Source organism: Mustelus asterias, unplaced genomic scaffold (genome assembly GCF_964213995.1).
Source record: "Mustelus asterias unplaced genomic scaffold, sMusAst1.hap1.1 HAP1_SCAFFOLD_98, whole genome shotgun sequence".
Classification (NCBI taxonomy): Eukaryota; Metazoa; Chordata; class Chondrichthyes; order Carcharhiniformes; family Triakidae; genus Mustelus; species Mustelus asterias.
Window position 1 is genome coordinate 72,113 of NW_027590146.1, and position 23,090 is coordinate 95,202.

The following is a 23,090-nucleotide window of genomic DNA, read 5'->3' on the forward strand; positions in this document are numbered from 1 at the left end:
GTTTTGAAGGAGATTCACGCGAGTGCATTCTGCAGTGCGCACAGTGTGGGAGATTTGAAAATCCCACCAAAATAAACCCCAGCGGGAATTACTCCAGTTTTTTCGCGAATTCGGCATTTGGAATTTTTCCCAGCTTTTTAAACAGTGTTGTCTTTAAAAATCTCTGCCCTTTTTCCCAAGTCTCTCTGTTTTAGGGCTCCCTTTCAAATTGCAGCACAAATGATCATGAAGGATTTCAGTTGGAAGTGAAGCTGGGAGCTGCAATTGAATAAATGGAGAGCAGCGGGTGGATACGTTCTTCATTTGTATTTTGGGAAAGGGGAAGCTGGTGATTGCGGATTCAGACAAGGTGATGGTTGTTAAGACTGTCCACGCTCCATTGTAAGATCTTTCTCTTTTCTGTTCCAGCCATTCCTAATTGGCTAAATGTGTGAACTTGACTGCCGCTTTGACCCTGACTACTTCTCCATGGACATTAATATCTTCTTTTACTGTCTGCCAGGCAGTGAACTGAAAGTGTTAATTTGTATATTACTGCCTTGGTCCCCAGTTGGCAAATGTCTGGCTTTTAATTTAAACACATCAGAAATAGTGTCAGTTGTAGACTGCATGGCCCCTTGCCCCTGCTCTGCATTGAATATAATCGTGGCTGCTCTTCTGCCCCAACTCCACTTTCCCAGCTGCTCCTCATATCCCTTCACTCGATAAGAGATCAGAAATCTGTCCTGAATATTTTCAGTGCTGGATCATCCACCTTCTCTGGGGTAGAGAATTCCAAAGATTCACAACCCTCTGAGTGAAAACATTTCTCCTCACCCCAATTCTAAACAATCCAGGGCTTATCCTGAGATCCTGCACTGCTGTTTTCAATTTCCAAACGAGTGGAAAACAATTACTTAGTGTCTACATTGCCCAGCCCTTTCAGATACTTGTATGTTTCAGCGCAATCACCGCTTATTCCTCTCAACTCAGTGTATAAGCCAAAATTATTCCGTTTGTCATCCGAAGAGAACTATCTCATCCTGCATTTCATATCCCTTTGAGGCCTCATTTCTCTTTAGCACTGTGTCTTCTTCCAGACCGAGAATTTTCAACCTCCTGTTCACATAGGTCTCTGGTTTTTCCCCTCTGAGATCTCAGCATTCCTCCACGTTTGGCCTCCTGTGTATCTCCACTCCCTTTGACCTGCAGCTCTGAAATTCCTTCCCTGAACTCTTTGCTTTTATGTCTTTTACCTGGAGATGGTAATCACTTTTTCATCCAACTTCCCACAGAGAAAATACTCAGAACTGAAGTGGATGGCCTCACACTGCCTATTCATAGATTTCCATTTTTTTATGCTGTAGCTTTACCAACTCACTTAGTCCCTCTGTGTTCCCGATTTCTAGGAATTAAATACGGTCAAATTCTGATTCAATTACAGCTAGTAGGTTAGGAAACTTAAAGAATGAGCTAAAATACAAGTTCAGATGAAGGGTCATCTTGACTCAAAACTTTGGCTCGATTCTCTCTTTTCATTTGGAGGCCCACACTGTCTGTAATTTACACACAGTAAAACAACAACCTGAATTGTTGTCTTGTCCTGCCAAGTGGGTGCAGGAGAACCAGTGGACCTCGCCCAACAGAGATGGAGAGTTGGAAGCAGTGTTAGAGTGCACACTGCTCTCACCTGTCTTACTCTTATCAATTTAACATCAAAATTGATATTTAACCTCGTGGATCCGATCTAGAATCCTCAGCATGTTGGATCAGGTTATAAATCAGTAATTTCCAAATCTGTATATTTAAAATCACTCGATAGCAAATCTTTTGTTCAGAGATTTGGTTGAACCCAGAATAAAACTATCAGTAAGTTTAGGAGCCTGATTCTATAACTGGCACAGGATGGAACATTGAAAGTGTTTTTGCTAAACTATCGTTTCTAAAGTTTGCCCTTTGAAACCGATTATCTGATCATTCTCTGAATAAAAATGTTGCACCATCTGAAATAAACAATCCAAGATCAACTGATTAAAAGGGAGGTGCAAATCCTCCAGAAGTTTCACACTTCATTATTCAACCAACATTTAAATACAGTAACAGGATGAATTTATTCCGCCCCTTGAGCCTCTTCCTCTATTTAATTAAATGTTGCCTAATCTGCATCTTAACTCCATTTACCCTGAGTAGATGTCATCCTCGATAAGGACAGTTGACGATGACCTGCCATAGATTCACTTCACTTGTCATCCTGAGTTAGTGAAATTCTGAGCATCTTCTTGAATAACTCCATTGGGCCAGAATCTGGTGTCTCAGTTGCTGGTTTACAATAATAAATGTAACTGGAGTGTTAGTGCTCATTGCCCAACAGCTGCAGCCATTGTTGCTCAGAGATCATTCAGTTTGGAAGTTAAATGGTGAATCTCCATGTAGAGAAACAGCCCTTCGCTCAGCTCATTGACAAGGAACTGGCTCCTGGGCTCTGGGGTGAAACCACAAATATCAGGAAATCAATGTTTGCTCAAAGTTCCGAAGTCCCAGTTGGAATTTGTTTCTTATCATTTGACTGATTTACTGAACATCTCTGGAACAAGAAGAGTTAAAGTAAAATTTCAAATGAAACTTGTTGACAGTTGAATTAGCCGCAGGTTGTCAAACTGGTTGAATTTGATGCCTGGAATGGGGCCGCTCCCTTCTCTGCAGTAAGTGGGGAATGTTTAAATTGAATTCCATGCTGAGGATGGGCAGCAGCTTTCACACAGAGGGTAAAGCTGTGAGCCTCACTGAAAAGGGATACAATCACATTTCCAATTTGTTTCATTTCAGCAAGTTGCAAGAAATTTCTATCTCATTGATGCAGAGGATCAGGGATAGAACTGACACACACTACACGGAAATGAAGAGACAGGGATGTTTTGCAGACAGAAGATAAGATTAATGTAACTTCTTACATTTAATGCCTTGACCAATATTCTGTACATGCAGCTTGTCCTGGATTCCAACATATCTGTTTCTTTGGTCTCTCTTTCCCCAATCCATCCATTTATTGTGTATTTCATCGGCTTATTTGCCTTTTCTAAATGCATTACCTTACACTACTCTGGATTAATTTTATTTGACACTTTTCTGCCCAGCTGTTCAGTCCACAGACATCTTCCTTCATTCTAAAGCTTTCTGTCTCACTGTTAACGACTCAACCAATTTTCATATAACTTGCAAACTTCTTAATCATGGCTCCTATATTTAAGTCAGTGTAGGAGGATCATTTGCAACCTCAGGAAGGTTTTTCTTCTGCAATTCACTCCAGCCCCAATTAAGTCTCCCATGTGGGGTTTACGCGTCATGGCCAATGGTGATGGAACCAGTAAATGTTTGTTCGCAATATTGGAAGTGCTGGAACCCTGAGGTACAATGGCTGCTTACGGGTGGAGCACTCTTCAGGAAGAGGACTTGTGTTTAGTTTACAGGAAGTCAGGAAACTTCTTCGCTCCTTTCGCTCGGATTATTGCTCGTTGAAGTAGGAAATGGGAGGCTCTGATGAATAACTACAGAGGAATGTGCAGAACTGTGAAGAGTGCAGAAATAAGCAGAGGACCTTCCTTGTGCCGATCACTGCTATATTTAGGACTAATTATTGATATTTACCACAAACAGCAAGACGCCGAGTACGGAGTCCTCACTGGATAGTCATTCAATTACAAAAAATATCCATCCACCATTGCAATTTGATTCTAGCCACTGAGCCAGTTTTGGATCCAAATGACCACTTTCTTTCCCTTGGATCCAATGGCTTTTACTTTTCTGACCAGTTGTCAGAAAAACCTCACTAAAACCCATGTAGACTGCATCAAACAAGTGTCTCTCTCATCTGAGAAAAATTCAGTGAGGATAGTCAGACATCACCTTTCTTTAACGAATTGATGCCTTTCCAAAGGAGCATTTATAATAACTGTCGGAAGGTCTTTGAATAATTTGTCCACCAAGATCAAACTGACTGACCTGTAATTACCCCTTGCTGCTTTTTAAATAACTGTACAACATTAGCAGTTCCCCAATCTGACAACATCACGCTGCAGCCAAAGAGCACTGGAAAGTGATGGTTAAAGCTTCTTCTTTTTATTCCCTTACTCATCTTGGCAGCCTGGGATGCATTTCATCCAAATCTTTCAAAGATGGTAAATATCTCAACACTTCATCCCTCACTAAGTTTAACACATTCAATATTTCACAACCCTCATCTTTAACTGAGAGGTCTGCTTCGCTTCCCTGTTTTGTGAAAACAGACACACAGATCATTAAGAACCCTGTGCATTTCGTCTCTCTCCATCCACAAGTTACCATTTTGTTTTTTAATGCTTGGTATTCTTGTCTGAGTTATCTGTTTGCATTTTTTGTCTTTATAAAATATATTTTGTCTTTCCTTTTTACTGCCCCCTTATTGTTTCCTGCCCTCTCTTTGCTTTTCCAAGTTCCTTTTTAATTCCACCTCTGTAATTGCAGACTGACACGTTCCCAGGTTCAGGATAACGTACTGGGGGCCACAGTAAAATCTGGGGCAGCTCCCACAAAGGGAAAAGGCTGCTTTTTAAGACCCCTCAGCGAGAGAATGAAAGCTCAAAATAAACCCTCAGGCTACACGTTTGACGTATGTTCACGCTAAATGTTAACTGTGATTGTGAATGGAGTGAATAACATACAGAATTGGGAGAAACTTATTTGTTTTGCACTTTGTGTGCTGTCAGCTTTGAGTAGTCTTGTAATATACTTTTATAAACCTAATGTATAGAGTATATTGTTGGACAAATACATTTTAATTGCTCTTTGCCCCCCAACCTCAATTCATCTCAGTTAATTTTGGGACAGTTGAAATCCACTTTGATCGCTGCCATTTTGTTTCTGCACTTGGAAAGGCCAGGCCTATTCGGGAAAGTCAGCATGTGCCTGTGTGGGGCAGGTTATGTCTTACTAACTTGATTGTTTTTTATGAGGAGTGATGAAGGTGATCGATGAGGGTAGAGTAGTGGATGTTGTCTACATGGACTTTAGTAAGGCTTTCGACAAGGTCCCTCATGGTCGGCTCATGCAGAAGATGAAGATGCATGGGATCCATGGTGACTTGGCCACTTGGATTCCGAATTGACTTTCCCAAAGAAGTCAGAGTTGTGGTAGAAGGGTGTTTTTCTGGCTGGAGGTCCGTGACTAATTATGTTCCCCAGGGATCCGCACTGGGACCTATTGCTTTGGGATATATATAAATGATTTGGATGATAACATGGATGGGTCAGTAAATTTGCAGACAATTCTAGATAGGTGGAGTAGTGGCTAGTATAGAAGGTTGTCAAAGCATACAGTGGGATATAGATCAGTTGCAGATATTTGCGGAGAAATGGCAGATGGAGTTTAATCCGGGCAAGTGTGAAGTGCTGCACTTTGGGAGGTCAAATGTTAAGGGTAAGTATACAGTTAATGGCAGGACCCTGGACAGCATTGATCTTCAGAGGGATCTTGGGATTCAAGTCCATAGCTCCCTGAAAGTGGCTACACAAGTAGATATGGTGGTCAAGAAAGCGTATGGCATGCTTGCCTTTATTGGTCGAGGCATTGAGTTTAAGAGTTAGGACCTTTTAATGTGTCTTGTCCCTTTCCTAAAATATTTACTGTGCCCTTATCTGACTCTGGTCCTTGATTTCACTGCCAATCAATATTCGTATTCACCTTGCTGCATTTTCCTCTTTTTCGTGATTACCCCAGCTCGGAATAGTCACATGGGTTCCCATTCCCCTGGAAAATTAATTTGAAGCCTCTCCAACCACTCTATCAGGTACCCCGCAAGGATATCAGTCCCAATCCAGCCCCGATGTAATGCATGTCTTTGCCTAAAATGATCAGAGGGTTCACTGAGTCAATCAATTGAAAATGGCCTTGTGTGTAATTCATAAGCAACATTATGAGAAAGTAAGGTTTGGAGGGATTATGATTTCATCATAACATCCTGTGGTTGAGAAAGCAACGTCTGTACTTAGGGGCACCCTGACAACGGAGTCCTCCAAAGATGTCCTCACCTGGGCTGGAGGTTCTCAGGTCATACCATAGGTTAATTTCCTGGGATGTTAAATCTTGATTAATCTCTCCCAAGTCTCTGCCGCCACCTCTGGTCGATCTGTCCTCTGGTTGGATAGACATTGTGTAATTTAATTCCAAAAAGTGTAAGCAGCAGACAAGAGTAATAACAAAATAAGTATTAGTCACATTGCTGTTTAGAGCGAAGATTGAAAACAGAATTGCCGCATGTAACTAAACAGAGACCATCTCCACGACATTCCAGTCATTACTGTACTGTTGCTTGGAAAATAAGCTATGAAGGAAACTGCACATTTTCAAGGCTATATAAACTGTGTAATATGATAGATGCCTGGATACCGAGATTAATAGAGCAAAAATGCAAATTTATTACGTTTACTGGGATAAAATTGTCGCAAAATAGAATGAAAAATCTGGTGATTGAAAGGAAATGTTTTTTTTTCAGCAGGGGAGTTCAGTGTTTCCCATCTTCTGCTGTCTGAACACAATAAAGGAACAATGTCATTTTCACCTTGCTCTCTCTGGATGTTTATAATCAAAGAATAACGACATTATAGAGTGGGTGATAGAATGAGTGAATCGTCACATCTAACAACTTCAGACAGTTTCTCTGTGGGTTCCAAAGAGCCGCGGAAGGCAGTGACTCAACAGGTACACAAAATGAATGATTTTGTTTAATTTGATCAGAGAATTTTTGGAATAAGTTAATATAAATGAGGATGAGTGTGATTCAGACACAGCAATAAATGGTGAGGGATTGTACTGATCCGGCTGAAGGCCGTGTTTATGACCCTGGTTAGTAACTGATCTTGATCCAGGGTCTGTTCAATAAACGGTTCAACTCCCGACACTAATTTATCAGGAAGCAGGAACGGTTGCATTTGCACAAGGCAAGACCCCGGAATATCCTAACCATCACTATAATATTCAACTTCGAGCACCTGTGCCATATCGACTTTTGATGCACTTGTTCAACAGATGCATTTAAAATTTATGTCGCTGAAGGAGTTCAGCGGTTCATACTAGCTTTCTGCAAGAACAATCCAACCAATACCACTACCCTGCCTTTTCCCCGTGGCCCTGATTCCTTTCCTTCAATACTTATTCGTTTCCGTTTGAAGACATTTGTGAAATTAGATTAAACATCTGCTGAATCCTTCTAACAATGGTATAAGTTTCTCTGTGGTTAATGTTCAAACTGTTCGTTGTTTTAGAACATAGAACATAGAACATAGAACATTACAGCGCAGAACAGGCCCTTCGGCCCACGATGTTGCACCGACCAGTTACAAAAAAAAACAAAAACACTGTGACCCTCCAACCTAAACCAATTTCTTCTCGTCCATGAATCTATCTACGGCTCTCTTAAACGCCCCCAAACTAGGCGCATTTACAACTGATGCTGGCAGGGCATTCCAATCCCTCACCACTCTCTGGGTAAAGAACCTACCCCTGACATCGGTCCTATAACTACCCCCCCTCAATTTAAAGCCATGCCCCCTCGTGCTGGATTTCTCCATCAGAGGAAAAAGGCTATCACTATCCACCCTATCTAAACCTCTAATCATCTTATATGTTTCAATAAGATCCCCTCTTAGCCGCCGCCTTTCCAGCGAAAACAATCCCAAATCCCTCAGCCTCTCCTCATAGGATCTCCCCTCCATACCAGGCAACATCCTGGTAAACCTCCTCTGCACCCTCTCCAAAGCCTCCACATCCTTCCTGTAATGTGGGGACCAGAACTGCACACAGTACTCCAAGTGCGGCCGCACCAGAGTTGTGTACAGTTGCAACATAACGCTACGACTCCTAAATTCAATCCCCCTACCAATAAACGCCAAGACACCATATGCCTTCTTAACAACCTTATCTACTTGATTCCCAACTTTCAGGGATCTATGTACACATACACCTAGATCCCTCTGCTCCTCCACACTATTCAAAGTCCTCCCGTTAGCCCTATACTCAACACATCTGTTATTCCTACCAAAGTGAATTACCTCACACTTCTCCGCATTAAACTCCATCCGCCACCTCTCGGCCCAACATTGCAACCTGTCTAAGTCTTCCTGCAAACTACGACACCCTTCCTCACTGTCTACCACACCACCGACTTTGGTGTCATCAGCAAATTTGCTAATCCACCCAACTATACCCTCATCCAGGTCATTAATAAATATTACAAACAGCAGTGGCCCCAAAACAGATCCCTGAGGTACACCACTTGTAACCGCACTCCATGATGAATATTTACTATCAACCACCACCCTCTGTTTCCTATCCGCTAGCCAATTCCTGATCCAATTTCCTAGATCACCCCCAATCCCATACATCTGCATTTTCTGCAGAAGCCTACCATGGTGAACCTTATCAAACGCCTTACTAAAATCCATATATACCACGTCCACTGCCTTGCCCCCATCCACCTCCTTGGTCACTTTCTCAAAAAACTCAATAAGGTTAGTAAGGCACGACCTACCTGCCACAAAACCATGCTGACTATCACCTATCAATTCATTACTCTCCAAATAACTATAAATCCTATCCCTTATAATTTTTTCCAACATCTTGCCGACAACAGAAGTGAGACTCACCGGTCTATAATTCCCGGGGAAGTCTCTGTTCCCCTTCTTAAACAATGGGACAACATTCGCTAACCTCCAATCTTCTGGTACTATACCAGAGGCCAACGACGACCTGAAGATCAGAGCCAGAGGCTCTGCAATCACTTCTCTTGCCTCCCAGAGAATCCTTGGATAAATCCCATCCGGACCAGGGGATTTATCTATTTTCAGACCCTCCAGAATATCCTGCACATCCTCCTTATCAACTGTAATACTGTCAATTCTACTCCCCTGCAACCCAGTGTCCTCCTCAGCTATATTCATGTCCCCTTGCGTGAACACCGAAGAGAAATATTGGTTCAATGCTTCACCAATCTCCTCCGGTTCCACACATAACTTCCCTCTGCCATCTATAACTGGCCCTAAACTTGCCCTAACCAACCTTCTGTTCTTGACATACCTATAGAACGCCTTAGGATTCTCTTTAACCCTATCCGCCAAAGTCTTCTCATGTCCCCTTTTAGCCCTTCTAAGCTCGCTCTTCAACTCCCTCCTAGCCAATCTAAAGCTTTCTAGTGCACTACCCGAGTGCTCACGTCTCATCCGAACATAAGCCTCCTTTTTCTTTTTAACCAACAAAGAAACTTTTTTGGTGCACCACGGTTCCCTAGCCCTACCAATTCCTCCTTGCCTGACAGGGACATACCTATCACAGACTCGCAGTAGCTGCTCCTTGAAAAAACTCCACATGTCGGACGTTCCCAGTCCCTGTAATCTCCTAGTCCAACCTATGTTTCCTAATTCTCTCCTAATAGCCTCATAATTACCCTTCCCCCAGCTAAAACCACTGGCCCGAGGTTCATGCCTATCCCTTTCCATCACTAAGGTGAACGTAACCGAATTGTGGTCACTATCACCAAAATGCACACCAACTTCCAAGTCTAGCACCTGGTCTGGCTCATTTCCCAGCACCAGATCCAATATAGCCTCACCTCTAGTTGGCCTGTCTACATACTGAGTCAAAAAACCTTCCTGCACGCTTTGAACAAAAACTGACCCCTCTAACGAGCTAGAGCTATAACAATTCCAGTCAATATTCGTAAAGTTAAAATCCCCCATAACAATTGCCCTATTACTTTCACTCCTAAGCAGGATTGACTCCGCAATCCTTTCCTCAACCTCTCTAGAACTTTTAGGAGGTCTATAAAAGACTCCCAACAGGGTGACCTCTCCTCTCCTATTTCTAATCTCCGCCCATACTACCTCAACAGATAAGTCCTCATCAAACCTCCTCTCTGACACTGTGATACAATCTCTGACCAATAATGCTACCCCTCCCCCTCTTCTACCTCCTTCCCTACTTCGACTAAAACATTTGAACCCCGGGACCTGCAGCATCCATTCCTGCCCCTGCTCTATCCATGTCTCTGAAATAGCCACAACATCGAAGTCCCAGGTACTGATCCACGCTGCAAGTTCACCCACTTTATTGCGAATACTCCTGGCATTGAAGTATACACATTTCAAACCCTGCTCCACCTCACCTCTGCAATGCCGTGCATTGCAGTCCCCATCCATGCATCCCTCACTTTCAGCCCCACTACTCAGGATCCCTCCCCCCCCCCCGAATCAGTTTAAACCTCCCTGCATGGCCTTAGCAAATTTACCCCCCAGGATATTGGTCCCCTTCCGATTCAGGTGTAGACCATCCTTCTCATAGAGGTCACACCTTCCCCAGTACGAGCCCCAATTGCTTAAGTACCTGAACCCCTCCCTCCTGCACCATCCCCTCAGCCATGAATTCAAACCCTCCCTCTCCCTATTCCTCTCTAAACTATCCCGTGGCACAGGCAAGAGTCCAGAGATAACCACTCTGTCAGTCTTGGCCTTTAGTTTCCACCCCAACTCCATAAATCCCTGCCTGATATCCCCTTCCCCTATCCTCCCTATGTCATGTGTCCCCACATGTACAATAACTTGTGGTTTATCTCCCTCCCCCCTAAGAGTTCTGAATACCCTGTCAGACACATCCCGGACCCCAGCCCCTGGTAGGCAACACACCAACCCTGAGTCCCTACCTTTAGTTCCGACCCTCCTATCTGTCCCCTTAATTGTGGAGTCCCCAATCACAAGGCCCAGTCTTTTACAGCCCCTAACCACCTGAGCTTTCTCACTCGGCTCACCCCCAGAGATCTGCTCTCTATGCTCAGTTGATTCCTCCTCAACTGTAGCCTCCAGCACCGAAAACCTATTATGGAGGGGAACCGCCCCAGGGGATTGTCCTCCCGATTGCTTCTTACCCCTCCTCCTGGCATTGACCCAAGCCTCATTTTTGAACACCATTTGCAAAATTCTCTCAATCTCCCTTCTTCCTGGCCAGATCCTGTCCATGCAACTGAGGTCCTTCAACCCGAGTATCATATTCATCAGTCACTTATTCACCCTCTTTAAAGCTGTTACCTTTTTTCTCAAGTGAATGCTCTTTATTATTTACACTACCTCGTTCTGCTTGAAACAGAACAAAAATTTTATGAAGTTGCATCATAACTTTCTGTGTGTGAGTGATTAATATCGGAGCTGGGGTTGGTGGTGGGGAGGGGGGAGTATCCCAACTGCAGATTCCTCAAAGATATGTCCTCAGTGCAACCAGCAGACAATCGTAATCACAAATTATTGAAGATATTTACTTTTGATTTTCCTGTTGAGAGCTGAGACTTGAAACATAAATATCGCAAATAGCTAACTGGAGACCACCTCCAGAGCAAACTAATCATTGTTCTGTTGTGACTTGGAAATTGACCTGTGAAGGACATTGCACAAAATCAAGGCGGTAGTACTTGGCTGATAAGATAGGAACCTGGATAGCGAGATTAATAGAGCCACGATGCCAATGCATTATATTTACTGAGATAGAATCGTGACAAAATAGATTTAAAAATCTAGCGCTTGAAAGCAAAGAAAATTCAGCATGAGAATTGGGTGTCTCCTATAATGTGGCCTCTGAACCCAATAAATGAGCAATTTCTTTGAAGCTGGTTCTCTCTGAATTTTAAGGTGAAGTAAGATGTGAGTTATACAGTAGGAAATAAAACCTAACAACTGCAGGTGGCCTCTCTCTGGGTCTGAAGTTCCCTGGGGATGATATGTACTTTTTTCAGGCAAACAGAATGAGTGACTTGGTATAAATTGGTCAATGATTTATTGAAAAACTTCAGTAAAATGATACTGTTTAATTCAGGCCCAACTCTCAAAAAGAGAATGGTGTGGCGAGGGATTGTACTGAGCAGGCTGAAGGTCGTGTTTATGACTCGGGTGTGTAACTGATCTTTACCCAGGGTGTGTTCAATAAACGGCTGAATCAACCACACTAATTTATCCAGGCTCTCTGGAACCAGGATCAGGAGTGGCTGCACAAGGTAAGAACCAGAATATTCTGACCACCATTGTAATGCTTTAAAATAGATAATCTGAGCCAACTCGACATTTGGTGCAGTAATTCCACAGATTCTGAGCTAAGAAAGCTGAAGGAGTCAGTGTGTCTGTCTTCACTCTCTGTCAGAACAATCCAACCAGTCCCTCTATCCAGTGTATCTGTCTTCGCTCTCTGTCAGAACAATCCAACCAGTCCCTCTATCCAGTGTATCTGTCTTCGCTCTCTGTCAGAACAATCCAACCAGTCCCTCTATCCAGTGTATCTGTCTTCGCTCTCTGTCAGAACAATCCAACCAGTCCCTCTATCCAGTGTATCTGTCTTCGCTCTCTGTCAGAACAATCCAACCAGTCCCTCTATCCAGTGTTTCTGTCTGTAGCCCCTCATCCTTCCATTCAATGGTTCTTCGTTTCCGTTTGGATTCGATGAAATGGGGTAAAATGCTTCTCAATCCTCCCAGCAAAGCTAATTGCTACTCTGCAGCTAATATTAAATTGCTGATGGTTTGGAACATCATGTGAAACCTCCTGTCAACCCCTCTTCGACATGTGCCGACAGTAATGATGCATCTGTGTTCTCCCATGCCTGGTATGATTTTCGTCATTTTCTTCTTCATCCTCTGTGAAGCTGTCACATCTTCTCTCAAGTGCGTGTCCTTTATTCGAAGCAAAACTCCTGCTTGAAGACGAACCAATGTCTCATAAGATTTGACCATAACCTTCTGAGTCTGAGCAAGTCAGCTCTGACCTGGAGGGTGGGGGCGGGGGCATCGTAACTGTGGCGGACCCCAAAGATGTCCCTATAACTGACCCGGGGTCCTTTAGTCAGGGTTGCACGGCATTGCTAGTGATGTTCAATTTTTAGGGCTCCCACCAACTCCCTCGCGACGACTCTGTCACTCTCTCTGGTCGATCTGTTCTCTGATGTGACAGAGATTTAGTGATTCCATTTCAAAAAAGTGAAACCAGCAATCAGAGCCAATTACGAAATACTGAGGCTAATTAGTTGCTGTATTTCTGATCACAGCTAAGGCTCTAAACAAAAAAAAAACGCAGATAACCAACTAGAGACCACCTCTAGAACATTCTCCTCATTACTCTACTCTTGCTGGGAAAATAATCTATGACGGAAAATGCACAAGTTCAGAGCAGTAGAATATGATAGAAGCCAGGATACCGAGATTAATGAATCAACAATACAAACATATTGCATTTACTGGGATAGAAATGTGGCAAAATAGGATGTGAAAATCTCGCGATTGAAAGCAAAGGTATTTCAACGGGAGAGCTCAGTGTTTCCTATCCTCTGGTGTCTGATCCGATAAACTAACAATGCTCTTTGAACTTTGCTATCTTTGAAAGTTTATAGTTCAATAATAAAGACATTACACGGGAGGAAATAAAATGAGAAAAACATCACAACCAATAACTGTAGACTATTTCTCTGTGGGTATGAAAGAGCCGCGGGAAATGTAATCACTATCAACAGACACACAAAATTAACACCTCTGTCTAAATTGATCAGTGCTTAATCAGAATAATTCAATGCAAATGATACCGTGTTTAATTCAGATCCAGTTCTAAATAAAAGTACAGTGTGTTAAGGGTTTGTGCTGATCAGGCTGAAGGTCCTGTTTGTGACTGTGAAATGTAATTGATCTTTACCCAGGGTGTGTTCAATAAACTGCTGGAACCACTATAATCATTTACCTGGAATCTCAGGAGCAACAATCAAGAACCACAGCACAAGGTAAGAACCGAGAATATACAAGCAACCATTACAGTGATTTAACAAAGAAAACATGTGCCTTTGTGTCATTTCACAGAGTGGTTCAACAGACTTATTGAATGGTTAACAGCACTGAAGACCGTCAGCGAGTCTGTGCCGAACAGTGCAGGACCAATCCTTCTAGTCCAACTATCCCTCCTTCCTGTTTCCCTGTTTCCATCAAATCTATTTGTTTTCTTTGGAAGATATCGGTGAAATTGAGTAAAAAGATTTTCAATTCTTTCAGCAATAGCTACAGTTTCTCTGTACTTTCTCTAAACTGCTATGTACTTTAAACATATCTTGAAACATTTCTCAGTCTCTGTTCTCCATGTCCCAATACCTAACCATGTAACTGAAGATCCTCATTATTGGTACCATTCTTATCAACATTCCCTTCATCTCTCTGAACCAGTTATTTACTTTCTTCCGTTTTAGTCCAATATCCAACACTTTCTTCCTGCTTAAAGCTGAACCAATGTTTTAAGTTATCTGCATACAGCTTGGGCTGGCTCCTTTCGGGCTCTGAGGCATCCTAACTTGGAATTGCCACAGAAGATGTTGAGGGACTGCGCTGCCCGCGGACCAGCCCCACTCACCACAGAGGAAACCTCGACTGTCCTCTGAAACAACCCACGCTCACTATATTACTATCCACTGTCAACCCCAGTTGACGCGGCACCATGTCTTAGCACCATAACGCTCGATGGTATTCCACATCTGACCTCTAAACCTCTCGACTCCCCCCTCGATCCCCTCTGGTCAAGCCCACAGAGCATCAGTTTCCCTCCTCTTGTGTCAACTACTCCACCTCCAACCTTCCACGGAATCCCACGAATAACCGCATGATCTGCAGAGCACTTCTGACTGTGACATCCATTTGACCTCCACTGGTCCACGCCTGTCTACCCAGAGGCTCCCAAGTGAGCTCTTATGAGCCCCTCAAATAACCCACCCCCCTTTCATCACGATTAGAAACTTAATTACCCTTGGTCAACTCCCCGCTGCCTTCATCCCAGTGAGCACAATTCACGACTGAGCACTATCTTCACTGATTATTCCGAGCACCTGAATGTCCCACTGCAAACCACCCCCGACTGACCACAGTCCAAACACCGGAATTCCCCACTGCCTACCTGACGGACAATCTGACTGAACTCGACCAAGTGATGAAGCCATTGAAAATCTAACATCCATTTTATACACCACCTGACAACACACACCTGAACACCTCCCAAGCAAGTCTTCCACTGACCATGCCCGTGACTCATCCATCCGGCCACTCCCCTGACCACCGAAATGCCTAACATTCCCCACGGCCCCACTCTACACCCCATCCCCATTCTCAACATGTGACCTGTCTACTAACCTCTTGGAGATCCATGGGACAAGGTGACTCCACTTCGCCACAAGATTTCCACCTCCATCCAGGATAGGGAAACACAACTGCCCTCCCCAGTTGATGAATACACTCACCGCCTCGTCTACAGCTCAGTGCACCCACTGGCAACCACCCGACAAATCCAGCCCATCTTCCACAGCCGGATCAACACCCCACTGACTATTCTGAGATTGATTTCCTAATCCTACTCAATATAGAGGAGGCAACTGAGGGCTGAATTGCAAACTTAGTTCCAATGATTAAAAAGAGGGAAATGCCAAACAATTATAGGCCAGTTAGTCTTATATTGGTGATGGGCAAATTATTAGAATCAATCCTGAGAGATCGGATTAACTGTCCTGTAGAAAGGCACGGACTTGTCAGGAATGGTCAACATGCATTTGTTGAACGAAGATCTTGCCTCACGAATTTGATTGAATTATTTGAGGACTTGAAAGAAGGGTTGATAACGGTAGTGCAGTGGATGTTTTCCACATGGAATTTAGCAAGACGTTTGACAAGGTCCCACATGGTAGATTGGTTAGAAGAGTAAAAGCCCATGGGATGCATTGTAATGTGGTAAACTGGATAAAAAGTTGGTTTAATAACAGGAACCAAAGGGTAATGTTCGATCGATGCCCTTACAACCGGAAAGTTGTTTCAAGTGGTGTTCCACAGTTTTGCGACGCCCCACTGTTTGTGTTACAAATTAACGATGTGCACATGAACGTGAGGGCACGATTGGGAAGTTTGAAGATGGCAAAAAGATTGGCAGAGTAGTGAATAGTGTAGAGGGCAGCTATAATTTCCAAATGCTATAAATGGGTTGGTGAGTGGGCGGCAAAGATGGATTTCAATGCAGAGAACTGTGAGGTCATGCAATTAGGGAGGTCAAGTAGTTACAAAGAGTGCACAATAAATGGGAATATATTAAGAGGTGTAGATGAGGTGAGAGATCATGGTGTACAAGTACACTGATTCCTGAAGGCAACAGTTCAAGTAGACAAGATTGTTAAATGGCATGGGAAATGTTCTTCTTCATAAAGTAAAGTTTATTTATTAGTCACAAGTAAGGCTTACATTAACACTGCAATGAAGTTACTGTGAAATTCCCTGAGTCGCCACAGTCCAGTGCTTGTTCGGGTCAATGCACCTAACCGGTACGTCTTTCAAAATGTGGGAGGAAACCAGAGCACCCGGAGGAAATCCACGCACACAACGTGCAAAGTCCACACAGACAGTGACCCAAGCTGTCAATCGAACCACGGTCCCTGGCGCTGTGAAGTAGCAGTGCTAACCACTGTGCTGCCGTGCCACCCAGAGGTATGGGATATTAAAGTAAGGATATCATGTTGTAATTGGATAAAACACTGATGAGGTCACAACTGAAGTAAAGTGTGTAGTTCTTGTCATCGTTTTAGAGGAAGGAGGTGATTGCTCTGGAGAGAATGCAAAGGAGGTTTACAAGAATGTTGCCAGTGCTAGCAAGTTGTTGCTATGAGGAGAGATTGAATGACTTGTGGTTATTTTCCTTGGAATAAAAGTGTACAACATGATGAGGGGAAGAGATAGAATATAAAGGATAGAATTGCTTCCCTTGGTGGAGAATTCTAGAACCATGGGAGATAGATTCAAGATAAGTGTCAGAAGGTGTAGAGCGGACATGTGGATAATCTGTTAATCTGTTTTATTCAGAGGGCAATGTGTGTCTGGAGATCTCTGCCCGAGTTCCTGGTGAAGGCAGAAACCCTAAAAGGTAGCTGGATCTGCATCTTAAGTGTGGGATTAGAAAGGATAGCTGGGTGTAATTGGGCTGGCATGGGCAATATGGGCTTCAAATATTCAATGACTCTAGCCTGATGTATCCAACTATCTTCTGACTATTGCTGCGGCTACAACCATCACTGACGCCCTCTGTACAAAACCCAGCAGTGATCACTGAAAGCCTGGCTCTCACTGTCGTTCCCCACTGACTCCCTAATTGCTTAGCACATCTCCACCAGACCCTCACTAATCACCGCCACTGTCCACATTATTATCTGATCCTCCAATTGACCACCACCCCAGGGAATTGTGCACTGATCCCCACCAATGCCGAAACACAAAGGTCAACCTCCCAAGTATTCCATGGAAGCTGTTGACTATAATATCAGACGTCATGCCAGATTGCGGTGAGAGCACATATCCTTTGGGTATCCAGTATGTTCAGCCACTTTAAAAAAATGTTGACATGTAGAGAATTAGGTTTCCTGAAGACTGGTTTCTGTGACATGGGAAACCTCAGGGTGATGCTGGTATAGCTTTGGATCATGTGACCCAACATCTTGTGTGTGAGGTTGACACCTCACTTTGGCATAGACATGGTGCTACTCCTCGCATGCCCTCCTGAACACTGCGTTATTCCCGGATTGGTTTCCTGGCTCAGTGGTAATATCAGAGTCGGGCCGTGAAGGGCTTTGATGTTACAATTCGTTGGTTGACACAATTCTGTTGTTGGTTGTGGACAATAACACTTCATTGATGCCCAATCTTGAATCTATTGATCTGTTCAAAACATATCACACTCCGTACGCAGGTAGTGCCACAAATGACGATATAGGCTATTGTAAACTTGTAGTCGAGCCCTGATTTCCACAAGGACTGAGTGCTGGTCACTCCTGCAGATACTATCATCGACTGATCTGTCGGAAACTGGTAGATTGGTGAGAAAGGTTTGAAGTAGCCATTTCCCTCTTGTTGATTATCTTGTCACCAGCTGCATTCCCAGCCTAAAACTATGCCCTTTAAACCCGAAAAGCAAGGTCAGACGTGTTACAACCGAGTCACTCTTCGACTTCAATGGCATCGAGGTCCCCAACAGAAAGTAGATAATGAGAAACTAAATTAATATTTCTCATCAGTATTTACTGTTGAGAAAAACATGAATGTTAGGGAACTTGGGGAAATAAATAGTGATGTCTTGAGGAGTATACATATAACAGAGAAGGAGGTGCTGGAAGTCTTAAAGAGCATCAAAGTAGATAAATCGCCGGGCCCTGATGAAGTATATCCCAGGAAACTGTGGGAGGCTAGAGAGGAAATTGCGGGTCCCCTAGCAGAGATATTTGAATCATCGATAGTCACATGTGAGGGGCCTGAATATTGGAGGATGGCAAATGTTGTGCCTTTATTTAAGAAGAGCTGTAGGTAAAAGCCTGGGAACCACAGGCCTGTGAGCCTCACATCTGTAGTGGGTAAGTTGTTAAAAAGTATTTTGAGAGACATGATAGACAGGCCTTTAGAGACGCAAGCACTGATTAGGGACAGTCAGCATGGTTTTTTGAGTGGATAAGCATGTGTCACAAAGTTGATTGAGTTTTTTGAAGGGGTAACCAAGTAGGTAGGTGAGGGCAGTGCAGTTGCTGTTGTCTACATGGACTTTAGCAAGGCCTTTGACAAGGTACCGCATGGTAGGTTGGTGCATAAGGTTAAATCTCACGGGATCCAGAGTGAGGTAGCTAAATGGCTTGATGACAGAAGACAGAGGGTGGGTGTAGAGGGTTGTTTCACAAACCCGAGGCCTGTGACCAGTGGTGTTCCTCAGGGGTCGCTGCTAGGTCCACTGTTATTTGTGATTTATATTAAAGATTTGCATGAGAATTTAGTAGGCATGGTTAGATAAGTTTGCAAATCACACCAAGATTGGTGGCATAGTGGACAATGAAGAAGGCTATCTAGGGTTGCAACGGGATCTTGATCAATTGGGCCAGTGGAGATGCAAGGTGATTGATGCATTTTTGCAGATCGAACCAGGGCATGACTTACTCAGTTAATGGTTGGCCGTTGGGAGAGTTACAGAACAAAGAGATCTCGGGGTACAGGTTCATATCTCCTTGAAATGGAGTCACAGGTGGACAGGGTGGTGAAGAAGGCATTCCCCATGCCTGGTTTCATTGGTCAGAACATTGAATACTGGAGTTGGGACGTCGTGTTGAAGTTATACAACACAATGATAAGACCGCACTTGGAATACTGTGTACAGTTCTGGTCACCCTATTATAGAAATGATATTATTAAACTAGAAAGAGTGCAGAAAAAGAATTACTTGAATGCTACCTGGACATGATGGTTTGAGTTATTAGGAGAGGCTTGATAGGCTGGGACTTTTTTCTCTGGAGCGTAGGAGGCTTAGGGATGATCATCTGGAGGTCTATAAAGTAAAGAAGGGCATGGATCAGCTAGATAGTCAATATCATTTCCCAAAGGTAGGGGAGCCTAAAACTAGACAACATAGGTTTAAGGTGAGAGAAGAGAGATACAAAAGGGTTCAGAGGGGCAATTTCTTCACGCAGAGGGTGGTGAGTGTCTGGAACAAGCTACCAAAAGTAGTAGTAGATGCGGGTACAATTTTGTCTTTTAAAAAGCGTTTAGACAGTTACATGGGTAAGATGGGTATCGAGGGCTATGGGCCAAACATGGGCAATTGGGGCTTGCTCAGTGGTTAAAAAAGGGGCGGCATGGAGAAGTTGGGCTGAAGGGCATGTTTTCATGCTGTAAACCTCTATAACTCTATGACTATTACTCTATGTGCACTCAACATTCTCAGTGCTACTTTCAAGTAATAATTAACATGAAGGATTACTGATTCACCGGCAGAGGTGGGAGTGTCAAGGATTAAGCAGTTGGATGTTTGTGACCCTTTGATCCAATGTCATAAGCGCTGATGGGGCCGAGAGTCAATGTTAAGTACTACCAGTAACTTCCTCCCAACAGCTGTGCCATCACATCTCTTCTATCTGTCCTGTTAGTGGGACAGGCATTTACTAATTCAGTTCCCAGAAGTGAAATGATCACAGAAGCATAATCAAACATTATTACTGGGAGGTGCCTCCAACATGCCTGAAGGCAGTTCAAAGACTGTTACTTATTAACTGGAGATTATGACCACAAGGATGTTACCTTGGTTCTGCCCTTAATGGCTATCCAGTCTATTACAGAAAAAGTACAAATTCAGAGCAGAATAATCTGCTAAGTTTTATCGAAGGCTGGATGCCGAGGTCAATAAACCTGAAATCCACATAAAATGACATTTAACCGTTCGAATCGGGACAGAAACAAGAGCCAGTGATCAAATGTAGATATGGTGCAATATGAAAGTTCAGTGTGCTCTTCTCTCTTGGGTCTGAACCCAATAACTGAACAAAGTTATTTGCTCCTTGCTCTCTCTCGTCTTTTCTCGTCAAATAATCCTTAAATTAAACCGTGGGCCATAAAATTAGAACAGCAGCGCCTCTAACTACAGCATATGACTTTTTTGTGGTATTCATTAAACCTCACATGAGACAGCCAGGGAAAGGCATTCACTGCCAAGAGAGACAGCATTAATGACATTCTCTAAATGAGCCGTGAAATTACAACAATTCAATCCAAATGAGTCTGAGTGTAACTCAGGTCCTGCTCGATATGAGAAAATAGTGTGGGGAGAGATTTCACTGTTCAGCCTGAAGGTTCGGGTTAGTGTTTGTCACTACATTGTATAACTGATGTTTACCCAGGGTTGGTTCAACAAACTGCCGAACCCATTACACAAATATCCCCGGACTCTCTGGAAGCAGCATGGGGAATTGTAGCACAAGGTAAGTCCCAGAATGCAGTAACCAGCATTATATTTTAGTTTAGCGAATCTGACCCATCATACGTTTTGGTGCACGGGCTGAAAGCACAGGTAGAATGTTTGTCAGCACTGAAGAAGGTCAGCGAGTCTCCACCCAGCCCTGCAAGATCATTCCTTCCAGTTCCACTATCTAATTTTCATTGTAGTCCTGTTTTCTACAAATCTCTCTTTTCTCTTTGGAATATGTTGGTGGAGTTTGGTACAAAAGTTCACAATCCATTTAGCAATGGGAACATTTTGTTTCTATTTACCCCGTCTAAACTGTTGATTGTGTTGCATAGTTTTCAAATCATTTCTCAATCTCGCTTCTCTCGGGACACGCATTCCAAGCTTCTAAAATATACCCATGTCACTGAACATCCTTCTTCCTGCTCCATTCTCATCAACCTTTGCTGAATTGTGTTTGAAGCTGTTAGATCTTTCATTAAGCAATGTTTTAGAATTCACCACTATATCCCTGCTCGAGACTGCATGTTTAAGAAATAGAACGTCCTTGAGTTTGTACTCTCTGCCTCAATCTGCAAAGTCCAGTACCCCCAAGCTTATGAATCAACTTTTTCAAGCTGCTCCTCCAATGTTAACTATTTGTGTACATGTACCCCAGCTCTCTGCTCCCGCTGCCCCTTTAAAATTGTATGTTCGATTTTATATTGCCTTCTTTCTTCCAAAATGTATGACTTCTAAATTTTCTGCGATGAATTTCATCTGCTGTATGTTGGCCTGTTCCACCAACCTGCCTCAGCAGTTGAAATATTACCACTATCCTCCACGCAACTTTCGTGTTATCTTTACGTTTAGATGTTATTCCTGTACAACTAATTCAAAAGTATTTACAGATATTAAGAAAACAGTTGTCCCAGTTCTGAACCGGCATAACCCAGCTGTCTACCTCCCTCCGATCCCAAAATTCGCTGTTCATCACTGCACTGCATTTCATGTTATTCAGTCAACTTTGTAATTATGCGACCATTGGCCCTTTTACTTTCAAGGATATCAAATTTGCTGACAAGATTGATACAGGGAACTTCGTAAAATATAATTTCACAGACGTCAAATCAGTTGTATTTTCCATCAAATTGTGTTTGATCCACCCTCAAAAACATTAATCAAGTTATTCAAATATGATTTTGTAGAACGCATCACATGGGCTTCTCTGAATTATTACACGGCTTTATAATAACTTTGACAGCATCATTTTCTTTAGATCAGACAATTGCAATGTACTCATTCTGTGCTTCAGTCATGGTCTCTGACTCATGGATACATCATTTTTGTCACTTATCACACTATTTCTCATCTTACTGCTTATTTTGCATTTCATATACTTTCCCAGCACGGATGCATTCTCTTTAATATTCACATCCAATATCTATTATGGTCAGTTTTAATCTTACATGGCACGTGGCATAACTGGCAAGGCCAGCCTTTTTCACCTATGCCATAAGGTCTAACGGGGACCGCCATATCGAATCATTATCAAGATTTAATGAAGAATATGTTGTCTACTTGAAGAAAAATTAAGCACCAGTGATCACACTGAAATAACCAAAAAACATCAATCACGAAGGCAGAAATTTACTGTGCTCATATAATTTAAATTGGTCATGGATAATCCAATGGATCCTATGCTGGTTACATCTCCCGGGTCTGATGGTTGCTATACCGGGTATGAAAGCAGATGGCTGTAGGAATTTCAGAAGTGGCAGTCATAATCTTTCAAATCTGACTTGATTCAAAGTTCTGCTTTAAGGCTGGAAATTTTCTCACTCCATTATTTAAGTGTGTGTGTGTGTGATCGAGAAGCTAAGCACTTTACAGGCCTGTCAGTTTAAATTATGCTGTGGGGAAACTACCAGCACCGGTCACTCAGGATTAAGTGAATGAATAGAAGAACAAATATAAACTGATCAGTGAAAGCCAAAATGGGCTGATTAAATAACATCCATGTCTACATAACCCAGTTGATTTGGCTGAGGGAATCGCTGAAAAGGTGGACGAACGGTATGTTCCATCATTTACAAATAATATAATCTGTCTTGCTTTAAATAGATTTCAGCTGATTAAGAACTGATCAAGTTATCATGTAACCATGTCAGGAAGAAATTATTTCCTGTGATTGCGAATGAAGAACATGCTGATTTCATGTTAAATTAGAGCAAAATTATACCGGATGGAAATCAGGAAGTTTCTTTTGAAAAAGGGTTGCAGAAATCTGTGGCGAGGTGCTAAAAAGAC

The 23,090-nt window shown here is 42.9% G+C and overlaps 1 protein-coding gene across 1 annotated transcript in view; it reads left to right on the forward strand.

The window, feature by feature from the left end:
* The window catches only part of LOC144484295 (NACHT, LRR and PYD domains-containing protein 3-like), a 138,833-nt gene that overhangs the window by 13,746 nt on the left and 101,997 nt on the right, over positions 1 to 23,090 (forward strand). The window contains exons 6-9 of the mRNA XM_078202824.1: positions 181 to 349; positions 6,506 to 6,711; positions 11,960 to 12,040; positions 13,723 to 13,803. The gene's annotated coding sequence lies outside the window, so the exon portion shown is untranslated. The remainder of the gene's footprint in view (positions 1 to 180; positions 350 to 6,505; positions 6,712 to 11,959; positions 12,041 to 13,722; positions 13,804 to 23,090) is intronic.